The 24,669-nt window shown below is 45.4% G+C and overlaps 1 pseudogene; it reads left to right on the top strand.

The window, feature by feature from the left end:
- LOC135222894 (uncharacterized) overlaps nucleotides 1-24,669 on the top strand; it is a 67,033-nt pseudogene that overhangs the window by 17,222 nt on the left and 25,142 nt on the right.

The following is a 24,669-nucleotide window of genomic DNA, read 5'->3' as shown; positions in this document are numbered from 1 at the left end:
TTTAATTTTTCTAGACCTCTGAGTCTTAAGTAGACTCTTCTTGGGCTGGTATTGTTTGCAATAAAAGATGTTTGTCGCTATATGTATTAGTAGGGTAAGCCTTAGAAAAAAGTGTAGGATATGGAAACTAATAATGGTGGTTAATGAATATAACTGTTAATGAATATAACTGAATACAATATAATTAATAAGATGATACTTTTAATTGCAGGGAATTCATAAACCTTAATATTGCTCTTCCTTTGTCATAAAATTAATAGATTTCCTTTGAACTTCAAAACAATCAAAATGTCTAACATTAGTACTTTCCATTCAAATATTAAAAAAAAATATTTCTCGCTTTAGTTACAAATCTGAAATTATCAGTGAATCTTACATTTCTCATGATATTTTATAATGTCCTTTCAATACCCGTTTCATTTCACAGTGCATCTTTTGGCTGGTAAATGATAAAGTTGCAAAAGAAAATAATGTCAATTAACATTACAGTACGCAGTGCATATGTACTAAAAGGAAATTTCACAATTTCTTTAGCCATTTGATAGTTTGCTGACTTCTGTGTTTAAATATCCATCTAACCTTTCTTTTCATGGCTACCTAGATATGTGTACTTGAAATATAAATTAGGTACAGTATACAGTGTACTTTAATTACATAGCTACTTGAAATGTAATATGTGAATTTTGATTAGTGTACTTGATTTCAGTGAAAAATGACCTTAGGATGATGAGGGATGTGATATAGGTTTGGTTTATGTCTTTTACATAGGGATAGTTTTATTTTGCAATTATAGTATGTAAGGAAAAGAAATTTCTAGAATACGTATGCACAAATGTATCATTGTACAGTAGTTTGCTTTACTAAAGTTAATGATGAAGACTGTGGGGAGAGTATGTGGTCAGACACATACATCAGTCTGTGGAAAGCTTCAAACCAGATAATTAATAATAATGCTACATTTATTACAAAATCAACAATTTGTTTATTTAAAAAAAAAAATTCTAAGCCTTACATTTTGTAGAAATTTCATTAGCAAAAAGTCATTAGTTTACTTTTAAACCCCAATACGTATATATATTTTAAAAAGCACAAAAAACTAAGAAATTTCCCTACTTTATATATGTATATATAGAACCATGCCTTGAAATGTTCTAGGAAAATTACATTTACACTGATACTGGGATTTGCATAGGAATTTTATTGCACATCTCAGTAAATTGTATGTGTTTATCTTGGTGCCAAGCATTCACAAAAATTGCTTGGTGCCAATTATTCACAAAAATTGTCAAGATTAGGGCTGAAATAAGCACTAGAACAAATAATTGTTGAATGAATAACAATTACAAATTTTAACTTTTTGGCTTTTGATTCCATAACTTTTAAAACATTCTATATCCTCAGAATAAGTAGTTTGGCCATAATTGATTATCTAAGTTCTAACATCCATCTAAAATTTTAATAGCTTTATCTAATTTACTTTTCCATACTTACAGGCAGAATCATTAGTCCCCTTACGGAATGGATCTGCTAAGCTTGGTAGAAGAAGTCGCAGCTCAGACAGAGAGGGGAGTGCTCACTCTGATTATTTTTCGTTGGCTGAGGAGCATATTGAACCTCTTAATCTAGGTCGTATTGAAGATGACAATTTTGAGCAAGATGATTTTGATCAAATAGTTACCAGTAACAGACCAGCTAGCAGTATTGTGAATAACAGTGAGGTAAAGAATTCTAGTAACTTGGAGAGTGCTAGGCATCTTTCAAGAAGTGCTAGTAGTTTATCACCTACGGATGTTCCCCTCTCATTTTTTCATTTTTGCCATTGCCATCACAACAGAAACAGATGATGGGGAGCCCAAGGAGGTTAAAACCTCTGGCTCACAAGAACCTTCAGACTGTGGTATCCACACAATCTCCGCCGTTACGACAAGACTTGGTTAACAGAGGTGTCGTACATTCAGACCTAAGTCAAGAAATGAGAAAACTTAGGATGGATTCATTAATGTCAAGAATAAAAAGTCAAAAGCCAGCTTGTGAAATAGATTACAACACACATTATAAAAGTATCGAGAATCAACACCGAATGCTTCTTGATAGTTCAGACATGCTAAGTTTGTATGGATCTGGTGATGGTGGTGTGGCAAAATAATGATAGTGATACTCACAGGTCAGCAAAAAATACTAACTCAGGTAATTCAAGAATGGCTCGTACTCGTAGTTTCGATAAGGATTTAGCATTAAGAAAAAGTGTTTCTGGGACCAATAGTAAATCAAAGAGATTACATAGTGCCGCCAATAAGAATAATTTAAAGAATGTAAATCTTCCATCATCCCCTTTGATTAAAAAGAAGTTGTCCCAGTCGATTGGCAATCTAGGTTGTAACAGTACTAATTCAAGTGTTCTTAAAAGTGCAGGTTGCGAGCAAATTACAAACAGAACTTTGAAAGAGAATTGGAAAACAGGATTGGAAGGCCAGGGAAAAGTGCAAGAAAATGACAGGCCATGTACTGACCGATTTGAAAGAAGCAAAAGTAACTTAGAAAGGGTAAAACACTATTCAGGTGATAGCTATGTGCAGGAAACAGCAAGGTCTGAGGAAGAAATTGAGTGCAATGATTTTGGAAATACAAGCTTTAGGGCTCCATCTCCTGGTGGCACCAATCTTGATGCAACTGTATTGTCCAGCTGTGACTTGAATTTCCCTGAACATGACCAGTCATATGATATTGGGCCTGAGGAATTTCAACTTAATGTACTTTCAGAAAGCCAGAGTGATTTAAATTATATTGATAATCAAAGAAGAGAGAAAATCCGTGAATCAGTGCGAGAAAAGAAGACAATTACAGGAAGATCATGGTATTACTAACACAACAGATAATAAGTTTGATGAAAGCCCAAGTCCTGCGCCTGAAAAAACTTCCACTCCAGTGCCAAATATCAAGTGTAGACCCCACACTCCTAAACTTAAGGTAAGTTGTTACAACTCTGTTCCTTTGAATACAACCTTTTGTACATGAACTTCCCTGCCAGATATATACTTAGCTTAGGTCTCTGACGTCACGACAGAAAATTCAAAACTCGCGGCACACGCTACAGGTAGGTCAGGTGATCTACCCTTACCCCGCCGCTGGGAGGCAGGTGTAAGAACCAGTCACCCCCTTTTCTTGTCAGATTATTTTCTGTCGCCGGCTGGACAACACCTGTTGTTCAGTCCTTACGATAGTTAAATTCGTTCTCGTTGCCGACGATTTGGATTTTTGGTGAAGTACCCTTTGGTTGTTGGCTTGGCATACGCTTTTTGGACTGTTTTTGGATTTTTCTTTTGGATTTCTCTTACAATATCTTTAATCATGGATGATTCTGAAATTAAGAAACCTAGTTTATTTAGGGTTTGTTCAGTGAAGGAATGTAAAGTTAGGCTTCCTAAAGCTGCATTAGATCCTCACTCTGTATGTACGTCTTGTAGAGGGAATGAATGCTCTTTTATTAACCCACCTTGCAAAGAGTGTGAGAATTTGGATGAGGATGGTTGGAAGCTCTTTCTTCTTATGTGAGAAAGTTAGAGAAGGATAGGGTGCGCAAGGCTTCTTCAAGGAGCTCTAGTAGATCGAGGGTGAGTGAAGTTGACGCTGAGCCTGTAGTAGAAGTAGTTCCTTCTCCGGTTTCAGCCCCTTTGCGCCCAAGCTTTGAACCCGAAGATTCGTTTCGGAAGTTGCTTCTGGGGAGACCTCGATCAGGAGTAAGGAGAGCCTCGCTCGCTCTCGACAAGGTAAGAGTGATGATAGTGCAAGTGATCAGTGCAGTGCCCCTAGTGCAGTGGAGGGTGCGTCTGACCGGCTCACTAACGCTTCCAGGCCTAGACCTCTTCCAGACTCCCAGACCCAGTGGAGGAGGAAAGATGCGAAAGCCGCAGGAAGGTTAGGGAGAACCCCCACCGGTCAGGCGTCCCCTCGGCAGTTCCTGTTGCTCGTTCCCAGGCTGCCTTGGATCGAACCAAGAAGGAGTTATTGCGCCAGTGCTTCTCGTCATCTTCGTCGCCTTCTCCTCAGCGTAGATGGAGCGCCTCGGAGTCTTCTCGCCCTCTCAAGAGGCCCTGGAAGGATCCTTGCGCCCTTCCTTCCAGCCCCGAATCCTTCGCGGAAGAGCCAGAAGTGGAACGCAAGAGAACCAAGATTTCGTCGGTTACGCTTCTCCTGTTCGCTCTCGGAATTTCGTCCCCTGTAGAGGAGTTTAAGAGATCTCCTGCGCGTATCCTGGCGGGTCTGCAGGCGCAGATTGCGGCTTTAGCGGAGTCTATTGCCGGGACTTCTCATCGTCGGAAAGGACGCCTCACTTTCGATGAAGAAGTCTAAGAACGTTCCTTCGGCTAAATCTCCTCTGGCTAGAGAACGCTTTTTGAGCCTGTTAGTAGGATGTCAGAAGTGCAGGCTGGAGCTCGGGATCTTTCTCCGAGTAGGCTCTCCTCTCTTCCCAGCAAGAGTAGTGAGCATGTAAGGCGTAAGGAGCCAGACAGGCTCTCTCCTCAGGATTTCCGCTCCTCTTCAGTTAGGCGTCAAGAGCTTGACAGACGTCAAGAGCCTCGTTTTCGTCAGGAGCGAAGGAAGAGTTCTTCGCCTGGTGGCCACTCTCCTTTTTACTGACGCTTGGAGCCTAGTAGGGCGCCAAGAGCCTAGTAGGCGCCAAGAGCCTGGTAGGCGGCAACGGAAGCTTTCTCCTCTGTTAGATCACTCCCGATTGGATAGGCGCTCAGAGCCTTGTAAGCGCGCGCTTCTGACAGGGATTCATCTGTGGATGTTTTCTCTCCGTCCCGTGGCAGGCGTCAAGAGCCTGGCAGGGGTTTTTGAGCTCAATAGGCATCAAGAGCCTGGCAAAGGCGTATTGAGGATGGCAGGCGCCAAGAGCCTAGAAGGCGCAGAGAGCCTGATAGGCGCTCTCCCTTATCCAGACGCTCTTCTGTGGAGTTAGAATCTGTTTCCGACAGACGGGCCTCCACTTGTAGGCGCTCTCCTAGTAGGCGCTCCCCAAGTAGGCGTCTCATCCAGCAGGCGCTCCCCAAGTAGGCTCTCTCCTGGGAGGCGCTCTCAAAGTAGGCGCTCTCCTAGTAGGCGCTCAAGTAGGCCTCTCCTAGAGGCGCTCCCCAAGTACTCTCTGGGAGGCGCTCTCAAAAGTAGGCGCTCTCCTAGTAGGCTTCCAACTAGGCGCTCTCCTAATAGGCTCTCTCCTGGGAGGCGCTCTCAAAGTAGGGCGCTCTCCTGGTAGGCGCTCTCCTGGTAGGCGCTCCCCGTGTAAGCGCTCTCCCAGTGGTTTTTTTCTCCCAGTAGGCGCTCTCCGAACAGGCGCTCTCCAGGATTAGCTCTCCTCCGGGCAGTAGAGCTTCAAGACGTCATTCTTCGGAAGAATTTGTTGGGGATTCGGAGGAAGATTTGCCCAAGGATGCTTCGGTTTCTTCTTCGTATAAGAGGCTGACAGACCTCCTCTTGCAAGATTTTGGGGAGTCTCTTTTCGGCCGTTGCTCCTCCGTCTCCTCCGTCCTTATTTTCAAACGACCAATACGGCTAAGAAGTCTTCAGTCGTTAAGATGAAGCCTACAGTGTCTATGAAGAAGGCTCTGAAGAACTTTGACGACTGGTTTGGTTTCAAAAGAAGAGAAAGGCAAGACAGTTTTTTCTTTTCCCCGTCCAAGCTGACGGTAAGATGGGGTTCTGGTACGAGTTCGGAGAGCCCTTGGGTCCCCCCCCCCTACTCTTCCCTCTTCTGCAGACTCGACTTCTCTTCGTTGGTTGATTACCGCACGTGCTCGGCGCTGAATTCTGCAAAGACGACGTGGGGTATGAGCAACTGAGTTGGATCACCTTCTAAGGGAAGGAATGTTCTGAGTCTTAGAAGTTTTTAACTTTCTTGACTGGACCCTTGGAGTGTTGGCTAAGAGGACCTCAAGAGCAAGACACTCTTTCGCCTGAAGACCTCCACGCAGTTCTGTCTTGCATGGACAAGGCAGTGAGAGACGGTTCCGGGGAAATTGCTTCACTTTTTGTGCAGGAGTAGTAAAGAAGGGGAGGGCCGTTTTCTGCTCTTTTCTTACCAAGGCGGTTTCTCACGCACAGAGAGCTTCCTTGCTGTATTCACAATCTTTCCCCCCCGCAACTCTTCCCCGAAGACTATTAATGATATCTCCAGCTCGTTATCAGCAAAAGCGACGCAGGATATGCTAGCTCGCTCGGCTAGAATTCCGAAACCATTCGTTTTCAACAGAAGACGAAGAAAGAGGCTCAAAGTAGGCAGGAACCCTTTCGAGGAGGACCTTCGTCTCGCTCTTCTTCCTCCAGAGGTTCGAGACCACCTAGAAGAGGAAGGACCTTCTCTCGGTCTATTAGGGCCAAGAAGTAGTTCGTGTGTCCTCCAGACAACTGTGGGTGCCAGACTTCTGAACTTTGCAGATGTCTGGGCACGAAAGGGGGCGGACAACTGGTCCCTCGCGATCATCAAGAGGGGATACCTCATTCCCTTTATCTCGAGACCACCCTTGACCACCACTCCAAGGGCACTGGTGGCCAAATACAAAGACCCACTAATGAATCAAGCCCTCGCTCTAGCGGTAGAGCTGATGTTAGAGAAAGAGGCAATAGAGATGGTTCAGGACCCTCTTTCAGCGGGGGTTCTACAACCGTCTGTTCCTAGTTCCCAAGAACTCAGGAGGATGGAGACCGGTTCTGGACGTGAGCGCCCTGAATGTCTTTGTGAAGAAGAGGAAGTTCACTATGGAGACGACGTCATCAGTCTTAGCAGCTCTTCGTCCCGGGGACTGGATGGTTTCGCTGGACCTTCAGGACGCTTTACTTCCATGTGCCGATCCATCCTTCTTCTCGCAAATTTCTCATTCATGTGGGGGAGGGAACGTTTTTCAGTTCAGGGCCCTATGCTTCGGCCTTTCCACGGCCCCCCCAAGTATTCACAGGACTGATGAAGAACGTTGCCCAGTGGCTTCATCTCGAGGGAGTGAGGATTTCCCTCTACTTGGACGATTGGCTTATCAGGGCCAAATCCAAGGAGAAATGTCTGGAGGACTTACGAGTGACGTTTGGATCTAGCAGCTTCTCTGGGTTGCTAGTGAATTTCGAGAAGTCACAGCTAATCCCCAGTCAAGAGCATATCTATCTGGGGATTCTGATGGCTTTCTCAGGTTTTTCGGCGTATCCGTCCCAGAGAGGATAACCCGAGGTTTGGAGAAGGTAGCAATCTTTCTAGAGAAAGATGTATGCACAGCGAGGGAGTGATGAGTCTGTTGGGGACACTCTCCTCGCTGGAGCAATTCGTTTCTCTAGGAAGGTTGCACCTCAGACCCCTACAGTTCTTCCTGACGAGGAACTGGGATCGAAAATCTCAAGGTCTGGACTTTGCGTTCAAGATTTCGCAGAGATAAAGGAGGATCTACGTTGGTGGCTAGACCCTCTATTGTTCAAGGAAGGCCTTTCCTTGCAGGTTTCGGAACCCAACCTAGTGTTGTATGCAGACGCTTCGGACATAGGTTGGGAGCTACTCTCGGGTCGAGAGAAGTGTCAGGCACCTGGATGGGGGATCAGGTGTCCTGGCACATCAACAAGAAGGAGCTAACAGCGATTTGGTTAGCTCTCAAGACCTTCGAACCCTCGTAAAAGGGAATATGTTCAGATCAACTCCGACAACACTACAGCCCTGGCTTACATTCGGAAACAGGGGGGGACTCACTCTTTCTCCCTGTACGAGACAGCGAGATTGCTCCTCCTGTGGGTATCAGAGGAAAGGAAGATAATGGCTTCTCACCAGCAGATCTGCTAAGCAGAAGGAATCAAGTCCTTCCCTCAGAGTGGACTCTGCACGCGGACGTATGGCCAGGAGCTGTGGAGGACGTGGGGCAGGCCCCATCTCGATCTATTTGCGACCTCCAGAATGCGAGGATAGATCTATACTGCTCCCCTATTGCAGACCCAAGAGCAGTGGCAATAGATGCATTCCTGATGGATTGGAGGAATCTGGATCTTTACGCGTTCCCGCCTTTCAAGATTCTAGGGGAAATGTTAAGGAAGTTCGCAGCTTCAGAGGGAGCAAGGATGACTTTGATAGCTCCGTTCTGGCCCGCCACGACTGGTTCACAGAGGTACTGGAATGGCTGGTGGATGTCCAAGATCCCTACCTCTAAGAGTCGATCTGCTCAAACAGCCCCACTTCGACAGGTTTTCACAAAAACCTCCCCGCTCTCAGTCTGACTGGATTCAGACTATCAAGAGTCTCGTCAGAGCTAAGGGCTTTTCGGCAAAGTCTGCAAGGGCTATTGCCAATGCACGTAGACCTTCCACATCTAGAGTCTACCAGTCGAAGTGGGATGTTTCGACGCTGTGCAGGACTCATAAAGTTTCCTCCTCCAGTACCTCTGTGACTCAGATAGCAGATTTCCTTATCTTCCTGAGGGAAAAGTGCGGGTTGGTTGTCTCCACCATCAAGGGATACAGGAGCATGCTTTCCTCAGTTTTCGTCATAGAGGATTAAACATATCTGAGGACAAGGACCTCCATGATTTAATCAGATCGTTTGAAACGGTTAAAAGAACCTCCTCCTTAGTTCCTAGCTGGAATCTAGATGTCGTGCTGCTCTTCCTGAGGTCCTCAAGGTTCGAACCTCCCCATACTGCTTCGTTCAGAGACCTTTCGATGAAGACTCTTTTTCTCTGTGCGTTAGCGTCAGCGAAGAGGGTCAGCGAGCTGCAGGCTCTAGAAGGTGAGGTAGGGTGCCAAGGAGGCTCCGCGGTTTGCTCTTTTCTTCCGGCTTTCTAGCCAAGAATGAAAACCCTTCTTCGCCGTGGCCCAGGAGCTTCGAATCAAAAGCTATCCTCCTTAGTTGGGACAGAAGAGGAGAGATCTCTTTGCCAGTGAGAAGCCTGAAATATTATCTTCAGAGGAAGAAAAGACTTGCTGCTAATGAGAGCAATCTCTGGTGCTCTGTAAGGGACCCCAGTAGGCCCTTATCTAAAATGCACTCTCATTCTTTATCAGGAATGTTATTAGAGAAGCACACACTTCTTGCAATCAGCAACAGTTTAACCTTCTGAAAGTCAAGGCGCACGAAGTACGGGCCATCGCCGACGTCTTTGGCTTTCAAGAAGAATTTGTCATTACAAAACCTTATGAAGGCCACTTTTTGGAGGTGATCGTCTTGTCTAATAATCATACCTAAAGGACGTATCGATTACGTATGATAAGTGTTTTGGGCTAGGCCCTTACGTATCGGCGGATTCAGTGCGGGGCAGGGAGCTGAAAACACATCCTTTTTAATCCTTTTTCCCTGTTAGTTTTAAGTTTGAGTTTTTTTGGTTGTACGAAGGAGGTTGCAGGAGGCAGCTCCTTCTTTCGTATACTAATGTTAGTATTTGGTTAGGTGATCGGTTGTGCTTGAGGCTCCTTGCAATTGGCAGTGATAGGCTCTGGCATGTAAGCGGGTTGATCCCCATTGACCAGATCCTGCTTGGATTCTGCCAAGTAAGTGGACTCAGTTCCCATTGGTAGACCCAAAGAATTCTTCAGCCATAGGTCACGCCCTCGCTGAGACTCTTTAGGCAACGCAGACTAATAGCACGTAACTATCAAGTCTTCTGCCTAAATCAGGTAAGAACCAGAGTTTATATTATTTATTCCTTTAACATGTGTTGTCCCCACTTTCTAAGTACGTATGTGTCTCTTTCCCTCCACCAAGGGTGTCAATCAGCTAAGTATATATCTGGCAGGGAAGTTGTCAGTGTACCCAAAAATGATAGTTAGTATACAATAATGTTTTGTACATACTTACCTGGCAGATATATACGATTGATGGCCCGCCCAGCCTCCCCTCAGGAGACAGGTGGAAGAAAATAACCTGACAAGAAAGGGGGACTGGTTCTTACACCCGCCTCCCAGCGGCGGGTAAGGTAGATCACCTGACCTACTGTAGCGTGTGCCGCGAGTTTTGAATTTTCTGTCGTGACGTCAGAGACCTAAGCTAAGTATATATCTGCCAGGTAAGTATGTACAAAACTTTATTGTATACTAACAATATCATTTTTACTAACATAATCTCACCATTTGCTGTAGCGTTGCCAAAACAGAACTGTAGTGTAATAGTGTAAGAGTAGTATAAAGGATTTTGACGTAAGAAATTCTATTTCTGGGCGAGGAAGCCGTGTCGCTCCGTGAAATATGTTCCTTTAGCGCTATTTCTAAGGTAAAATATTGCTATAATACCAGAGAACTGCTAAATTGGACATGCCAGAATATTCTGACTCGCTCACCTTTATTAAAAGGTGTCGGTATGAATCTGGGGCGAGTGAAAAACACTACCACAGCAGCCTCTCCAATTAGCCTTTTCCACATCAAAACCCTTTAGAAAAGGGGAGCCGTGCTACGGCTCACTTCCTGCTACAGCGAAGGTAGCGTCAGTGACGTCATTCCTTTGATAGCCATTACGAGAGGCGCACGTTATTTTTGCGCTCTAATTTCTTCTGCTTTTTTGGCTTGTGTTTTTACGTCATGGATCGTCAATCTGCTTCTACATCCAAGTTAAGTACTGGTTTTTTGTTCGACACTATTTAGGGAGTGATTTTGACCCTCGTGGTCCTTTTATTTAGGGCTTTGTCTGGCGTCGCCTTCGCTGAGGCGACTGTGCGCCGCCATTACAGCGTTCCCCTTTTGTGTCGTTTCGGTTTCGCGTGGTCTTCCATACTTCGTGAACCGAGTAGTATTTCAGTACCGTTTATTTGCCTTTTCTTGGATGGCAGTTTTGTCGATCGTTTATATGTTTTATGTTTCTTGTTTTTGTTATTTTCGTGATTTGGCACGGGGGTTTCCTTTTGAGCACGTGTCTTTGTTTCGTGCCTCATCGGTACCCATCGTTATAGTTTAACTTCGTTTCATTATGATTTTATTTTGTTTGTTTATCATGCTACCCTGGCCGTTCTGCCCTACGGTTTTGTATTTCGTTTTGGCATAGGCCAGTTCTGGCTTTGTCCGGGTTAGGGCCATCCTTATAGGGTGGTCCTGCCTGGTTGTTAGGTGAATTGATGTTCATTTCTCTTCCCATCTATTTCTTTTTCCCTCCCCCCGTGTTAGAGTATGATTTTACATTAGTTTTAAGTATTTATTATTTATTTTTGTATGTTTTTCTTGGGTGTTCGTGTCAGCTAGCCTACTATGTAGGTTTCCCTGCGGTCCAGTAATCGCGGGGAGCCGCTGGGTCACGTGATCGTCACCCCTCCCGACCTGCCTTTCCCCCCCTCCTCTCGGGGCCCCCGCTAAGTGGGTGCTTCTCTCTCTCAGGTTGACCGACCCGAGTCTCTGAGGGGGGGGTGTGGAGGGGGGCCTCTCAGGCCTTAGGTCGGTGGGTGTCGCTTCTCAGCCAACCTTACTTCGGAGTTGGCGGTAGTCCGGGCGCGCTCAGCTCCTCCCGCCTCTCTGAGTGTATTCACTCTCCCCCCTTAGACATTCCCTCCCCACATATGGCGGGTTTGCATTCCGGCCTCACCGGCAATCGTCGAGGGTTTTGTTTTCGGGAGGTTGTACCTCCGTAGGCGGAGATAATAGTATTCATTTTTTACTTTATTGTTTCGTTTATTATGTAACCATTGAACCCCCCCGGGTTCATTGCCGCCCGGATAGCCCTTTGCTAGTGCCTTTGTATTTCATTCTCCCTGGTCGGGTAGCTTAAATAAAGGATTTTGACGTAAGGAAAAATCTATTTCTGGGCGATTGGCTCGTGTCGCCAGCGAAATATCCTTTAATCTATTATTTCTAGGGTAAATGTACTAACATACCAGAGAATAAATAAAATAAAGAAAAAAGTCAGTATGACTGACTCGCTCACCCTCTAGGAGGGTCGGTATGAACACTAGGCGAGTGAGACCACTACCACGAGCCAAATGCCAATAGAAATCTCCCACTACAAAACCCTCCAAGAGGGAGCCGTCCCACAGGAGGGAGCTTAGCTCGTACTACTGACTACACCTCATCCCATGCTTGCGACTGCTGCGCCTCTATGGCCATCCTGAAGTTAGCAGACAATCTTGAGCGAAGGGATGGGTAGGGGGGGTATTTCGCTGGCGCCACGAGCCAACTCGCCCAGAAATAGATTTTTCCTTACGTCAAAATCCTTTTTCTGGGCTCAGCTCGTGTCGCTTGCGCGAAATCGTACCAGAGAAACAGCTCAAGGTTGTAAACAAAATAAATAAAAATAATAATAAAACAAAATAGGTCTCAAATAAAAGATAGAAAATAAAAGAATGAATATAATTGCTAGAAAGATACAAGTACACAGTAAAACAAAATCAGAAATATGCTTAAATTACCCTTAAATCTAATTATGTTAATAATATAAGGTAATTTACATATATACAAATAGGTACAATGATTACCTATGACAATAAATCTGTGTAACAACATGTATCAAAATTAGAAATAGCAATTAGTATAAATTTACATAAATATTTGATCAATGATAAAAATAATATATCTAGGAATGTATATGACTTAATATACAAAACCCGTAACCATTGCATTATGATGTATCCCCTAGCATAAAAATAAGGGGATAACATCTATGAGATCAGTATGGTAATCAGATGTGAGTGTCCCTAACCAGACAAAAGGGGCACTATACAATCATAAAGCAGCTAAGACACAAGGTAAATGTTAATGAACAAGGCAGGAATAGACGAACTGTTGGGTGAGGCAGGTAGAAAGGAGGACTGAATCTTCTACTATAATCTAGCTAGAGTCAGGGGAAACAATGTTACCCGCTGCTACTGCTGGGCAATTTCAGAGCTTCCAAGGACTTAAGGTAGTGACGTTTGAACACTGTCGGCGATTTCCATCCGGTATACTTCTTTAAATCAGCAAAATTCATATGCTGGAAGTAATTCATTGAGGTGGCCTACTGCCCTGACATCATGTGCTTTTTGGAAAGGAGTCAGGATTGCTTGTTTGATAAAGTACAGGATTTGTTGCCTGATGCCTTTAGTGGATAAAGTACCACCTTTTTTCCCTCCTAAAGAGGGGCCCCGATGAGGAAGAGGAGGTCCTGGATAGAAAGGCTCGTAAGGTTGAAACCGGACAAAGGGAAACATCTTGTGGAAGAGGTAGTACCTTCCAAGGTTCCCACCTCATCAAAGGATCTTCATTCTTTGAACTAAAAAGCTACGTTCCGGAGAAAGTAGCACTTCCCCGTGGGAAGGAATTGAACATGATCCGATCTCTGGATAAAGCCGACAGTTCTGAAATTCTTGCTCCTGAAGCTAGGCTTAATAAAAACAGGGTTTTCCTTAGGAGCATCATAAACGAGCATGTGTCATTATTGGTTTCGGAAGCCAGTTTTTAGAACATCGTTTAAGAACCACGAAACTGACGTAGGCCTGACAGAGGGCCTAAGTCTAGCACATGCTTTAGGAATAGACGAGAAATAGGTATCTGTCAAGTCTATGTTAATCCAAATTGAAATATCTTTTTCAATGCTGACTTGTTTGTCGTAATCGTGCTAGCTGCTAAACCCTTTTCAAATAAAGATCTGAAAAAAGGATATAGCAGAATTAACTGTCATGATTCTGATATCTGACTCTCTCAGGAAGGTTGCTAACTTTTTGACGGCAGCATCATACTGCCTCAAAGTTGAATCCCTTTTATCGGATTCCAGGAAAAGAATATTCTGAGGGTCATATTCGCATCTCTTTTGCCGCAAACTTCATGAAATCCATAAAGTTAGGGTTTTGAGAATCCCTGAGGAAGCGAACACAGTCTTCGTTTGTACTGACTGGAGAGCTTGGGACTGGGGATCCGGAAGGGGACGAAGACCCAGTTCCAGGATCAGGGGGTACCAATTGCTCTTCGGCCAGTCTGGGGCTACTAGAGCCCTTGACCCCTGAATGTCCTGAGTTTGTCTAAGACCTTCATAAGGAGATTCACTGGAGGGAAGACGTAAATCTTCTCCCAGTTGTTCCAGTCCAGAGCCAGGGCGTCCGTGGCGTAAGCCACAGGGTCCAGGTCCAGGTTGGGGGCTACATAACACGGTAGTTTTTGTGGTTCGCTTGTGATGCGAAGAGATCCACCTGTAGCCCTGGGACTCTTTGAAGGATCCATTGGAACGAACTCTCGTCTAGAGACCATTCCGACTCTAGGGGTACTGATCGGGATAGGGCGTCTGCTATGACGTTTTCTTACTCCAGCTATGTGGGTGGAGGAAAGATGCCAACTGAATTTGTCTGCCAGGGAGAAGATGGCTATCATGACTGATTTAGATGACGTGACTTGGAGCCTCCTCTGTTTATGCAATGTACTACCACTGCGCTGTCCAAGACTAGCTTTATGTGGGAGTACCTTGGTGGGCGTAATCTTTTCAGAGTCAAGAAGACTGCCATTGCCTCCAGTACGGTTTTATATGGAACTGACTGAACTGGGTGACCAATTCCTTGCACTTTTCTGACTTGGGAGTACCCTCCCCTCCCCATGCCTCTTAAAGACGCGTCTGTGTGGATGGTTAATCCCTGGTGGAGGGAACTGAAGAGGGACTGACACTGACAGATTCTTGACTTTTTGCCCACGGCCGAAGCCGGTTCTTTAGAATCAGAGGAACTGAGGATAGCTTGTCCCTGGACCTGACATTTGCTCGAGAGCGCCAGATCCTGGTTAGATCTTTCAGTTTGGCTTTCATTAAGATGTTCGTTACTGAAGCAAACTGAGAGAGCCGAGGATTCTTTCCTGAGCTCTCCTTGATGCTAGTTTGTGACTTAGAAATTGCTTGACTGACTTCGCTATTTCTTTCCTTTTGGTGGACGGAATCGACAGAGTGTGTGAGGATAGATTCCAATGAATGCCTAGCCACTGAAAGTTTGACTCTGGGGTGAGTCTGGACTTGGATCTGTTTTATCTTGAATCCTAGATATTCTAGGAATTGGATCACTTTCAGTGTGGCCTTGTTGCATTCTTCGACTGATGGGGCCCAGATCAACCAATCGTCCCGAGATACGCTACTACCATAATCCCTTGAGCTCTGAGCTGTTGTACTACTACTTCCGCTAGCTTCGTGAACACCCTGGGTGCCACGTTGAGCCCGAACGGGACTACCTTGAAGGAGAACGTCTGGTCTCCTATCTTGAATCCAGATACGGACGGAAGTGTCTTGCAATAGGGATATGATAGTAGGCGTCTGTAAGATCGATAGAGGTGGTGACGGCCCCACGGGGAAAAGGGAAGTCAAGGTCCGCCATGTGAGATCGTGAGCATCTTGAACTTGTCGCAGCGGATGGCTAAGTTTAAGCGGGACAAGTCTAAAAAAAAAAAGATTTACCCTTCTTTTGTTTGAGCCTTTCTTTGGGACGCTGAACAAGCGACCTTGAAATTTCAATCTCTTGACTCATGACTATAGCTCCTTTCTGAAGGAGGTCCTCTGCGTACTCTGTCAATTCCTTGGAAGGAAGTTGACGGAAAGGTCTGGCTGGAGGTGGGTTCGTCAACCAGCTCCAACCCAGCCCTTTTGACACTATGCTCTGAGCCCACTGGCTGAAGTTCCACCGGTGGCGAAAGTGAAACAGCCTCCCTCCTACCTGAAGTTCCTCATTGGTTCTGGTAACCCCCTCTACCTCCTCTGAAGTGCTTTCCCCTATTATAGGGGGCTCCCGATCCTCTCCCACGAAAGGACCGCTTACCTCTGCCTCCCTTGTTCGAGCGGTCAAACTTCTGAGAAGCTTGACTCTCGAAGGCTGGATTGTAAGCTGGAGAGATGGCGTATGAGGTGGAGGGTTGAGGCTGAGGGATATCACATAAATAGGCTGTGATTGACCTTTAGACGTGGAGGGCTGAGCTGTCTGCACTAACGGCACTGTAGGAACTTGTTGAGGGAAAAGCGCGGCTGCTTCTTTTGGTAAGGTTGGAAACGTCTAGGCTTCCTTTGACTTACCTTTTGGTGTCAAGTCTTGCCTTCTCCTAGCCGTAGACCCCAACGGTCCTTAAGGCTTTGGTTCAACCTCGTAGCCTCTGCTTGTACTTCCTTTACCATAGCCTCTGGGAAGAGATCTGCGCCCCAGATGTTAGAAGAAAGCAACCTATTTGGTTCATGCCGAATGGTTGCCTCTAGTAATACATGCTTTCTGCTATTTGTTCTAGCAGTGCAAACTCGAACATGTCTGACTGCACCGTTTGAGTCAGGGCTTTGGTTATAAGCTTAAAAAATTGGTTCTGAACCATAAGCCATGGTAGCTACCTCAGACATAGCCATCAGGTTGATTGACCTGGCTAGTCGTGTTTTCGAGTCAACTCCGTTTGAATAAGACTATCAGGAAGCCTGGGCAGCCTTTCACCAAACTGCTCCATAGCACAGTCAGGTTTGAGTTTGCCAGCTGTAAAAGTGTTAGGCAAATCCTCCCATAATTCTCCAATTGACGGGAGCAACGGAGAAGTGGGGTCTGCTTCTTTCAGCTGAGGCATGGGTTCCCCTTTCTGAGCTGCTGAGATGGTCGACCTCGCTATCTTGGTAAGGAAAGGGAGCGGGGTACCTTCGTCCATCGTGAAAATGGTAAAGGGACTTTTGAATGGTTGGATCTTGGTATTCGAACAGTCCATGTCGTCTAGACATCTAAGCCATTCTCGTTGGGCCTGGTCCCGAGAATAGAGGACTGTCTCCTTTGGTACCCTGTCATCTCTAACCATAGCGAAGGCGTGAGCCTAGCTGTAGCCTATGAAGGGAGGCTGTAGGCCTTCCGGGTGGGAAGAACTCGAAGTCCTCTATTCTTCGAGTTCCAAACTCCGGTATGGAGTGAGACCATCTTGGAAGGGGGCGTATGATGCTACTCTCCAAGGATTGTTCATGGAGAAAGCGGCAGCGAGTCATGCGGGGGAAGCTGAGATCCGCTAGTATTGGAGGTTGAGGGAGAGGCAAGAGGGGCTTCTCTTAGACCGGCTATAATAGTGTCCTGAGAAGTGATCCTGTCCGACAGGCGGGATATCATATGTTCCACACTCGTCTTAAGGGAGCCCACTAGGTCGCCCACCTGTTGCAACAGGCCAGCATTGGTGTCCAAAGCCGGAGCTGCTGCGGAGGTGGAGGGGAGACTCTGAATAGGCACCAAAGGTAGTGAAACTGGTGATACTGCCGGGGTGCGGGATTTCTCCTTAGGTTTACTCTTTGAGGACTTTGAGCCGGAGCTAGACCCTTTAGACCTGTCTGGGCCGGGATTACGAGCCGGAGACTTGCGCGAGAAGAAGACGAGGACGTTTTCTTCGAAGACGAGGACGTTTTCTTCGAATACGATGACTCTTAGACAAGGTCATATGTTTGGGACTTGATCTTAGGTCTAACCGAAGCCTCTGGAGGAGTATATAACTCATCACCCGTAAAGCCTTGGAAGGATGGAGAGGTTGCAGGGGTAGAAGAAACAGTCACTCCCAAGGGAGACCCTTGGGTACCTGCATTACTTACCATCGGCCAACAGGTCGTCTATACCTACCATAGGTTCAACATTTATATCCAGGGTTGCGACATCCGTGGAGATATCCTGGTCTTGTTCTTTGTTAAGGAGGCCGCCAGTTGTTTTTGTTGGATAAAGGCAAATCGAGGGGTCCGCCTCTACCGGGTCGACGTACCCAGTTGCCTTGCCTCCGGGAAAGATTAACAGAGCTAATCGCTTCTCCAGTTGTAGGGCTGACCCTTGGCGGCGTTCTTGCCAAAACCTCCGACCAGGCCCGCAGGGTAGCCAATGCCGTATCTCTTACTGCCGGAGCCTGTAAGAGAGGGTATATTTTAGATTTAAGAATCACTTAAAACTAAAACTTAGAATATAACTTAAACTACTAGATGCCTTAAGTTAAAGTGAATAACGTAAACTTAAGTACTAAAAGAAGCGGAGCAGCATGCGGAGATGGAATACTTACTCCTTCCAAAAGCTGGCTCACCAGATCGTAACATATGGTACACGTCATGGTACCAGACCTGGATGTCCCCGTGCGGAGTCGCGCATGGAGCATGGGACCGGCAAACTTCGTGTCCACAGGGGTCCTGAAGTGTAGCGGAACATCCGGATGCTCACAGTTGTGCCTGTAAGTGGGAAGACACATGAGTATCTTAGAGGGGAACACTTACAGACTAAGGACAAAGAACTCCGTTACATGCCGGAGCTCGGAAAAAATTTGGGCATAACCCCTCCCCTGCATTGCTGAATAGGCTATAATCCCGGAGAGATCCGGTAAACTGAAAAGGAGGGGTAGGGATGGTTTAAGAAAACTTAAGATAAACTTAAAGATAACTTAAACCTACATGCAATGTCATGCAATGAACCGGACTAGGTCCAGTGAAGCGGAGTGTAGTAACTCAGCAATACGGTACGGTTAGTAAAGACCTACTGTATGCTCCGGTCCAACTACGGTGGACTATACCCTTCCGCTGGATACCAGGGCTCCGATAGGGAGGAGCTCTAGTAAGGAGGGAAGGGCGAGATGACATACAGACTCGAGCTAGCCCGGAGCGGCAAGAAGTAACGGAGGGGGGAAGGCCAGGGCCCCCCACAAGTAACCCCACCCGGGCAGAGCAGAGAAGCGGATTGAGGTCGGAACCAGTCAGGGGCTGTCGGACTCCCAGGTCCCGGGGCGGTGGAGGGGAGAGGGGGAGCCAGGCTCGGGCATGTGGGGCGAGCAAGGACAGACCGACCCACCCCCACCCGACCTCTATGGGAGAGCGGGAGAGGGGGAGGGGGACTGGCAGGCGTCTGGCTGACTCGTGATCACGTAGTGACCACGAGGCGGTAAACTAAGATACGGCAACCAAGCCTAGGCCAACCAACTGATCAGAGAGAAGCTATCGGGAAGCAACCTGAACTGAAAAGCGGTAGCATATAGGCCCATAGGGCTAAACCAACTGATCAGAGAGAAGCTATGTGGAAGCGACCGAACTGATCAACGGTAGGCTAGGCTCTACGAGCCGGGACCTAGGCTAAGCCAGACGCTAACTAACCTCACAGTGACAAAACATATAAATATATAATATAAATAAAAATGAAAGAAAGAAGGTAAAATAGCAGGAGAAAAAAAAAAATCCAGGAGTGTGCGACTAGCCCGAAGGCAAGTCTACCACTCAAAGCTAGTCAGGGGCCGATACTAAGAACCTGGACTAGGGTCTGGATAGAAAAACCTACATAAGTGAAATACATACATGTATAACCACTTGAGTAGACGTAATAACGCGGATAATCAAAAATAGAGCGTAAAATAATAAGGGATGCGTTCCCTAGGTTATGGGAGACCAAGAACGAACCCAACATGCGGCAGGACCATGCTGCCATGCTTCCAGCCCCCGAGAACGTATCTATACCTAAAAAACGGCAAATACCGTCTCGGGGACGGAAAAAACTCGCTAACCGTAAATACTGAGTACTTAACTTAGCTGCTGCAATAGCTGCACGCTCCATTATCGAAAATCCGAAGAAAGGGCACAAAATACACAGAGAGAACTTAACACGTGTGACTCGTGCGAGCTAACTGAAAGGATGGCCACTAGAGGCGCAGCAGTCGCAAGCATGGGATGGTGTAGTAGTAGTACGAGCTGCTCCCTCTGTGGGACGGCTCCCCTCTTGGAGGGTTTTGTAGTGGGAGATTTCTATTGGCATTTGGCTGTGGTAGTGGTCTCACTCGCCCTAGTGTTCATACCGACACCCTCCTAGAGGGTGAGCGAGTCAGTCATACTGACCTTTTTCTTTATTTTATTTATTCTCTGGTATGTGTTAGTACATTTACCCTAGAATAATAGATTAAAGGATATTTCGCGCAAGCGACACGAGCTGAGCCCAGAAAGAAAGGTTGTTCCGGGATACCCGGAATGTATTGTCCTCCAGGCTACTACGGTTCCAGGTTGATTTATATGCTCTTAAACACGAGTTCCCTCGGGATGCACATGTCTCTTTAGTCCGGGTCACTCCTTGGCATAATTATCATGTTACCTTGAGTTTTTCATATCTTTTTACATAGCGATACTCATGTCATCATGGCTGTAATGCTGTCCTCCTCCAGGATCCTTGCAGGCACGACATTTGCCGGGGCCATGCCCCTGCGCTGTGCTGATAGAGAACTCCGTAGTGTGCATCACGAGAACTGTTTTGCTTGCTACGAGCTGGTACATCGGGTTACTTCTTCAGTAAGTTTACCCGTTTCCCGGTGCTTCTATCTTTAATGTGGTCTTTTGTAATGGTATAGTATCTTACTGAACTTTTAGCCCTATCGTCTCCGATAGCATAGTAAGTTAAGTTCAAGGTTAACATATTTCTTTTCTTACAGGCGGATCAGTCTGCAAGGGATGCTGCTCTCTCCACCCTCAAGGTTTGGGTAGGAGGCTTTGGGCGGAACATTGGGAAGGCGAAGCCTTACATCCTTTCCCAGGACATGGCGCCTTTAATCTTTCCGGCAGGAAAACAAACCGCCTACGTGGACCCCAAAAGTTGCAGCTCCAATAATTGAAACTATTCAGGAACTGGTATCTCAACAACAAGACGAGGAGTTACCGGAGCTTGTGTTGGGAGGAGTGCCGCTTCCGCTTACAGAAGATGTGCCCATTACACCGGATATGGGTATTGGTAAGAGCGTTGATGAGGCTAGCCCTTTAAGTCCTCAGGGTCATTCCTTGAGTACGTCTAACTCTTCCACTCCTTCTTCTTCTAAATCATTTCAAGGTTTCACCAGGGGATTGCCTCCTTCTAGGGCACAACCCGCCTCGGTGATACCTAAAATAAAGAAACTTCAGTCAAAAACACTGCAAAAAAGAGCTTCAGTACCAAAAACATCATATGACAACCTTCCTAAAAGTGTTCCGGCATCCCATACTGGAGGTACTAAACCCAGACAGAAGTCCCTGTCAAAGTCCTCAAAACCAAGTTCAAAGGAGGGGAAATCTTACCATTCCCCTTCGAGCCTCTTACCATCAACTTCTAAGGGTCTGATACCTCATAAGGTACCAAAGGACAAAGGGGATTCCTCTCTCGCTGGGCAGGATCTGTTCAATACGAATATCTTAAAACAGGTCAATAACCTAGGAACTTTGGTCAATACAGTTACGGCAAGGTTTGAGGAGGTGATTAAGAGACTGGGTACTCAGGAGTCTCTCATTGCAGGTCTTCAGCAGGGTGCAGCAGGCTCAGCCCATTCTAGTAATCTAGTGCAAGGCCAGAGTATGCCGGACGGTTCCACTCTCCCTCCCTTTCATCCAAGTAACCCTTGGAGGGTAGTGAACTTCGCTCCGTTCATCAATGGGATGTTAACGATAGAAGGCTGCGGTACCCGGAGACTCGAGGACTTCGAGTTCTTCCCCACAGGGGCTGCTCTTGTTAGGGAGGATAAGGTTCCAAAGGAAACTGTCATCCTTTCCAGGGACCAGGCCCAACAGACATGGGTTCGCAGTTTGGAAGAGAGGAACTGCGCAAACACTAGAATCACGGCCTTTAAGAGCCCGTTCACTATGTTCACCACAGACGAAGAGAACCTGTTACCTTTTACATCTAAGGTGGCGGAGCTTACTCTTCAAGCAGTGACGCGTGATGAGCCCATGCCCCAGCTTAGAGAAACAGATCCTACATCACTGCTTCTTCCGGGTGGGGAGGATTTGTGGGTAGATCTGCCAGCAACCTTCTCTGTGGGGAAGCTTAAGCCGGATTGTGCAATCACTATGTTCAGTGAACGCCTTCCTAGGCTGTCAGATGCTCTAATTCAAACAGAATTCGATGCTAGATGACGTCTTGCAAGGTCTCTTAACTCATTAGTGATGACCGAGACGGCGGCTCTTGAGTACGCACAGGAGCCATTGTTTAAGGTTATCGCAAAGTCATTACTGTGAGCATGCAATGCGACCTGCATGATTATGCGGTAGCTAGGAGAAATTGCAGGAAACATGTCCTATCCGAAGCTACGATTAGACATGAACCGAACAAGCTTCTGGCTTCTTCAATTTGGGGCGCAGATCTGTTCCCGCCCTCAGTGGTCAACGAGGTTCAGCATGAGGCAGCGCCCCTGAACCAAAGCATCAGGTTACGCTGGGGTATTCCATATAAAAGGAAACCGGAGTCCTCCTCCTCGGATTCGAAGCCAAGGAAGAAACAAAGGAGATTCCAATCTTTCCAGGTACCTCTAACATCAAGCTTTAGTCCAGGCTGTACAGTTACAGCAAGTACCACAGCCTTCGACCATCCAAGGCATAGCCTCAGCATCAATTGGTTCTGTTTGCTCCGTCTACTATCCAGCAAGCTCCAACCCCGTATGCGGTGTCGCCTGCCTTTAACCAACCTTTGAGAGTCAGGCATTTCAGCCTTTTAACAGGTTTGGGAGAGGTGGTAGAGCAAGAGGTCCCTTTCGCCAACGTGGCGGAACTAGAGCCTCCGGCCGAGCTAGAGGTACAAGGACAGCAAGAGGGGCAAGACCCTCATCCTCTCAGTGAGGATTCACAGGTAGGAGGCAGGCTGTACCACTTTCGTCATCGTTGGGGGTTCAGCATTGTAGAGCTCACATGGAAAACAATTGAAGAATGTTGTACCTCTCTATTGCTATATGAATAGCCCTTATTCAGTGACATCATCCTGAATATTGACTAGTAAAAAATAAATTACACATACATTTGGCCTTTTTCATCCATTGCTAAAATGTTCAAATGCCTTGTGCAGCTTACCCAGTGAACTTCTCAAGGCACTAGGCTATGAGTGCAGTCTACTACTCCACATCCTACTATTGTAATTACTGTAATTACCCAATAACTGTTTCGGATTTTGATTTTATTTTTAAACATTTTCTAAAGAAATTAAATTGAAATATTTCTGCAAAATAACATGGCATGAAATGGCAATAAGTACAAAGACATTTAGCTGTTAGCCAATGCAAACAGGCAGCTCAGAAAATTTTCCCATATTCCCATAGAGTAAGTATTTCCAAAAACAGTCTCATCAATACACTTTTTTGTTTACAGTTTAAATAATCCAGCAGTCTAATTTAGATTTTATATACAGCATACTGCTATAGGCTATGAGAGGGAAATGAGCTTTCGTCCCCTTTTGCATAATTTTATATTTCAAGGCTACTATGTTATTGGGGGATTTTGTTACTCATATTATTAATGGAGTAATACAGTACATTAAGAGGTTCTAGTCTCGTGCCAGCTTTTTCCTTTATTGGGTTAGATGTGAAATGAGTTCTCTCCAGTGTGAATTCTCCCCATGTTTTCTTAATCTTATGATCCTTACTGTGGGTCTTTTCATAAAACTTTTTAAATATGCTGAATTTCTGACTTTTTTGTCATCTTTGTATTGCATTTCCAGTCTCTTACAGTCCTAAAATCTCATTTTCTGTCAGCCACTAGACACATCAGTTTGCCACTTAATAGTTCATAACGTGGTCTGCTCACCACATTTTGGCATTGGATCTTTCGGTGACATGCTTTCACTGCATAGAGTAGAAGTCTTGTGTATCCATCACAAGTTTTCATTCTGTTCTAATGGGATACATTTCATTTTCAAGCTAACTCCTTTTCATACAGGCTGCAGCTACTCATTTTTTCACTGCCCTTTCAATCCCTGCTTCACAGCTTTGTGTGTCCACAAGAAAACAGAAGTATTCTATATCCTCAAAGTCCTGTGTATCTGCCACTTGTAAATTTTGTCTTGAGACTCTTTTGACACTAATTCTTACATTTAATACTCCTTACCAACTTATGCCCTACACCTGCCCCATAACATAACAGCCACATGGCCACTACCCTGACTACATTTTTTATTTTCCCATTTTCAGTTAAGATATGCTTTGCTTTCCTATGTTGATTTTCAGTCCCTTCCTTTCCACACTAATGCAAGTGATTTTACACTGAATATAAAAATCTTTTTTTCTATATGAGATCTCATTACAGTATTTTGAAGTTTCCTCATTGATGAAACTTTAGTAGGAAAAAATTTATTTTTAACATTACTTCTTCAGTGGCTTCCTGCATTGTAATACGTATACATGTATTACAATAGTAGTCTATCCTTAATAAGTTTAATTCATATTTTTCTTAGTACACTGACAAAAGAGATGACCTTACAAGCTTGACACATTTGACTCCAAAAGTAATTTCTTACAACATTTGCTTCTTTTACTGTACGTACTTAATTTTTATCAAAATATGTTGCTCGTCTGATAAGTAGTTTTTGTCAAGGTAAAATATTATATTCAAGAAAAGTTCATATAATTCTGATAAAACAGTCACTTGCTAAGTAGTTCATGGTCACAGCTACAAATAGTTCTTTTGTATGGTAATTTTATTTTTTACCATAGTTTTAAATGTTTTAAAAACAAGTCCACTGTTACACAGATTGATGAACTGAAATTCTGTAAACAATAATGACCAACCTTATATGGTATACTTTTAATTGTAAACAGAGAAGAGAGTTGCCTGAAACTCATAGGTCTACTCTTAGAAGGTCACAATCTATGAAGAATGTAAAACATCAACCATGGGACGTGCCATTGTCATATCAAAAAGGGAAGCTTCCAAGGTGAGTTTCTAGAAATCATCCAAATCAGTATGTATTAACATTTTGGCTACATCCGGCCATCTAGAGGTAATTCCAGAGGTAATTCCCAAGATAAGCTATCCATTAGTTTTTCATTTTAAACTACTAAGCACTTGGAGAG

The sequence above is a fragment of the Macrobrachium nipponense genome, chromosome 8 (genome assembly GCF_015104395.2).
Source record: "Macrobrachium nipponense isolate FS-2020 chromosome 8, ASM1510439v2, whole genome shotgun sequence".
Lineage (NCBI taxonomy): Eukaryota > Metazoa > Arthropoda > Malacostraca > Decapoda > Palaemonidae > Macrobrachium > Macrobrachium nipponense.
Note: the sequence above shows the minus strand (reverse complement) of the source record. Positions and strands in the feature narration are given on the sequence as shown.